Source organism: Triticum dicoccoides, chromosome 6A (genome assembly GCF_002162155.2).
Source record: "Triticum dicoccoides isolate Atlit2015 ecotype Zavitan chromosome 6A, WEW_v2.0, whole genome shotgun sequence".
NCBI lineage: Eukaryota > Viridiplantae > Streptophyta > Magnoliopsida > Poales > Poaceae > Triticum > Triticum dicoccoides.
The window spans coordinates 453752237-453756565 of record NC_041390.1 but is presented as its reverse complement, the minus strand read 5'-3'; the positions used below and the strand labels follow the sequence as shown (position 1 = coordinate 453756565).

At 53.2% G+C, this 4329-nt stretch overlaps 1 pseudogene; it reads left to right on the top strand.

Moving 5' to 3' along the window:
• Nucleotides 1–3469: 3469 nt before the first annotated feature.
• LOC119315905 overlaps nucleotides 3470–4329 on the top strand; it is a 4656-nt pseudogene continuing 3796 nt past the window's right edge.

Here is a 4329-nt window from a genome sequence, read left to right as displayed (position 1 = left end):
GGCCCAACGTGGCGGGCGTGCCCGGACGCGCCCGAACGCCCACATATCCGTCCCATATTTGGGCTGGATATGAAAGGTGTCGGCCAGCCCGGACGTTTGAGGACCGTTTGAGGAGATTGTCTTGATAAAAAAATCGTAATCGGATGGTTTGCCCGGGCGTATGGAGCGGGTTTGAGGCGATCGGATGTAGATGTTCTAACACGATATGAAACCTGCCCATGAGCTGCACCTGCATGCCGATGGAACCAATTATTGTTTCAGTTAAGAGACGTTTGATCATTACGCGTGGTTCGAATTTGATGCTACACAAGCAACCGACTATGGTCTACCGGCTATTGATCTGTAGTCTCGCACACTTTCATGTACCGCGCTCTGTAAGTTTCAAGACAGAACTTGCTCATGTAAAACACATGGCGAGACTTGCGAGCACGAGGAAGGGAGGTGGTAGAAACCGAATCGAGCTAGAGCTACGCTAGAGCGCGGGGGAAGCAAAGGACGCAGAAGCACATGCACCTGCAAGGGGAGCACCGCACATGGGAATCTGGGTCGTGTAGCTCTAGCTTTCATCACTTTGCTTGGAATCTGCGGGTCTTTTACAATTAGCAGCACGAGCCTACCAAGGTAGAGGTAGAGTATGAGTAACACATCACATCGCAGACGAGACCGATCGATTAGCCAGGAGCTTAAATATCTTATCTTGGCGGGGTAACTGTGGAGGCACAGTGAACGTACTGCCCCAAGATCCTGGATTTCGCTGTCTTTCCCCTCTCAATCACTCACGCTCGCCAACAAAAGGTGACGGCGAAGAATGACAAACCAATTAAGCACCTCAGGGCATCTTCAACTGTGACCCGCAGACCGTTCGCATTCGTCCGATCATGAAAGTCATCCAACTTGAGTCTGTATGGGTTCGCTGAACGATTCGAACAAACTGTAACTGAACATGGGGTTTTGCGGGAGTCCGAACACGTGAAACGTCGCTCTCTGCCTCTGACCCACCCAAAAAAAAAAGACGGAACCCGCACTTTAGTAACATCCTGCACTGTTTTCGCGTCAAAATCCCCCACTCTTTTCCCCTTGCCGCTCTCCGCCTAATTCCCGCTCTTTTCTCCCACCCTCTTATTCCTTCCGCCGATGACGCATGAAACCTTCAGAGAACCTGTCGGAGATGGAGGCGGCGGCGGTGCCAGAGGATCAGAGCATCACGCTAGCCCGGAAGATCAGCTTGGCTACGCGGCAAACTCGCCGCATCAAAACGAGCTACGCGGCAAACTTGTCGCATCAAAACGAAGGCCACAAAGGAGGAGAGGCTCAAGAAGCGGTTGGCCGCCAGTGGGCCTAGTTGTGGTGTTGGGTGTGGCGATCGCGGTGGTCGCGACAGACGTGGCGGACATCGCCAGACGGGCGCACCCACAGTACAGACGGTGCCATGGCCGGAGGATTACAAGCCTCCGTACTACTACGCCGCCAAGCAGCTCGGAACCCCCGTCGGTAGGGTGCCTTACATCGTCGACGTTAACGCGACGCCGCTCTTCTCCGAGCTTTCTTCGCCGCAGCTCGTCCGAGCGCGGGCGGCGGGCGGGGAGCAGATGGGTGCCCGCATGATGTTCGTTGCAATGCCTAGAGCGGGGGAGCCGGCGTATGACGACCGGGACAGGGAGATGCTCGACATCATCCACGACAGAGGCGAAGAAGGGGGAGAGGGCTATGAGGACGGGACAGTGGAAGGCTCGGATCCCACCTACTCCAGCAACTACCATCGGTAGCAGTACTATACCCAGACAGGCACGCGGCAGTCCTACAATCAGATGGGCGTGGACACACATCAACAACAACACTGGGTCGCCGAAGAGCAGTAGCCGGATGGGAAGGAGGATGAGGAGGAGGGGAAGGACAGCGAGGACGATGATCCGCTGATACAGCCGGTGATCCAAAGAAGAAGGGTAGAGGAGAAAGCTTCAACATGCGGGAGGACGAGTTGTTGTGCGATGCATGATTGGCCACTAGCCTTGATCCTCTCCATGACACGGAGCAAAAGGGCACAACCTCTTGGAACAACATTCATATATGGTTTCATAAACACAAATATTTCGCGTCCTACTCCGACGCAGTCATCCGCAACTGTGAATGGAAGTCCCTCTACCATCTATGATACACCATCCAAGTGGCCGTGTCCAAGTATTGCGGGCACTTGAAGCATCTCATCGCAAATGGCCTAGCGGTGTACAAATCACCGAGCAAGTAAGTTGATCATTAGACGGACATGCCTTCTTTTGTTGCTCACTTGTCGGACATGCATAGTTTTGTTGATCACTAGCCGGACATGTATTTGTTTTGTTACTCACTAACCGGATATGCATTGTTTTGTAACGTTCTCGTGCTTGTTTCGTGTGCAGAAGTTGGAGAAGAAAAACTTCACAATCATGCATTGTTGGTTGAAATGATGAGCAACCGAAGTGGAACCTTTTCATAGCCAAAACTGCCGCCAAGCCAACGAGGAAGAACCCGATGACCCTATCGGCCCAACCCAAGAACCGCCGAAGAAGGTTAGAAGAAATTTATGGGGGAAGGAGTGGGAGGAGGAAATGGCGAAGCAAGAAGGTGCAGCGGCCAAGCTGACGGAGAGGTTCGAGAACATCTTGGCGAAGAAGGAGGAGGTATGCGTTAAGCGGTCGGAGATCAAGGAGGAGAAGAAGGCAGAGAGGTTCAAATTATTGATGGAGTCGACGGACAAGTAGCTCAAACTCGAAAAGAGGAGGACCATGGTCGAAGAGAGGAATGTCGTGCTCGGGGAAAAGAAAGTGAAGATCGCCGCCAATGCGGAGGACGCCATGATGTTGACCTTGAATGTAGACTCTTTGGATGTCGATGCAAGAAGGACCGCAATCCGTCTGGTACCAGATGTTGCAGCGGCAGAAAAATCAGTTGGCGGCGGCGGAGAATGAGGACGCGACGGAGGTGATGGAGGAGGATGCAGAGGCTGTCTACGCGACGGCGACGACACCTTGACCATGGAGTACCCGAGTGGGATTGCCGGTCCGGCAGGACAGAAAATTGCATGGACTGTCGGACTGATGTTCTTTTGGATTCAGACATGTAAAAACAAAGCATACTTGGCTCTTTTCGGTTGTGATCAAACATGCAATCTGAAGTTGGTGTGATCCAGTGCGCTGTGTGGATTGAGTAAGTTTGAATTTGGATTTGCTAGCGGACATATAAGATAGCGTTGGATATCGGTTGTCAGTATCCAAGCCCGTGGACTGGTCCCATATCTATGGACGGATGTAAAAGAAAATTTACAGGTTGACGTTGAAAATGATCTAATATCATCAGGGTTCGTTTTCAATCAAAAGGCTCAAGAACGATAGACATTCGATGATGGGGGCTACTGCTGATCTGCCACAGCGAAAACTTCAGGTGGCTTGCTCTTGGCGTACTAAAAATCATTATCATGCATGTCATCACCACCATGGGTTCAGAGCAGCAACTTGCAAGCACTCCCATGTACATTGTACGAAAGCTGTACCGTGCACTGTGCGACTCCGGCTTGTTGGCCTTGGGCGTTGGCTGGCGGTGCAGTATGGTGGGGGTCAGCCCGATCGTCCGTCACCGGGGACAAGGAGAGGGAACAGTTGGATGGCAGAGGCGCGAAGCGAAGGGATTGACATCTCCGGGTTAAAATTTCTGTGCCCGCCAACCCCACGGCGTCGAGTGCACGCTCCGTTGCGCTGTGGAGACTGGAGAGTAGTTCTAAAAATTTCAACCCCAGCGGCAGCATTCCAACTTCCAAGTCCGGGATGATTTCACCGGAAACTTTACACATCTTGCCGGGATCCGAACGGATTTGCAATATGATGATAGGGAATGGCATATTGGTGGGAGGGGATTGGAGGTCCAGCGTGCGTACATGATGAGGATGATCTGTGCTGAAAGGGAAGGCGGGCGGGGATGGACGGGCCACCAGCTTGCTAGTTTTGGATATGCATGCACTGCGCCTGCGCTGGTCGTCTACCTACCCGCTTTTCTCTCTCCGCGGACCTGGATTTAGGCCAACTCCACCACACGACCCTATCCTATCCGACCTCGTTCGTTTGGAGTAAAAGAAACAAAAAAGGCAGCCCAGCGCGCGGGAGCAAACGAACTTTTATCCGCTTTGTGTCCGCTTTCGACCCATTCCTGGCCTAAACTTGCGCCGGTTTTGGGGTGAAACGGACACCACACGGACGGGCGGAACTCGCGCGCTTGTCCTTCCCTGGCCCGCCTGTCGGGGACACTAGCAGTCCCTCCGCTCCCAACTCTTCACCCTCTCTCCCCGCCCCGCCCTGCCGC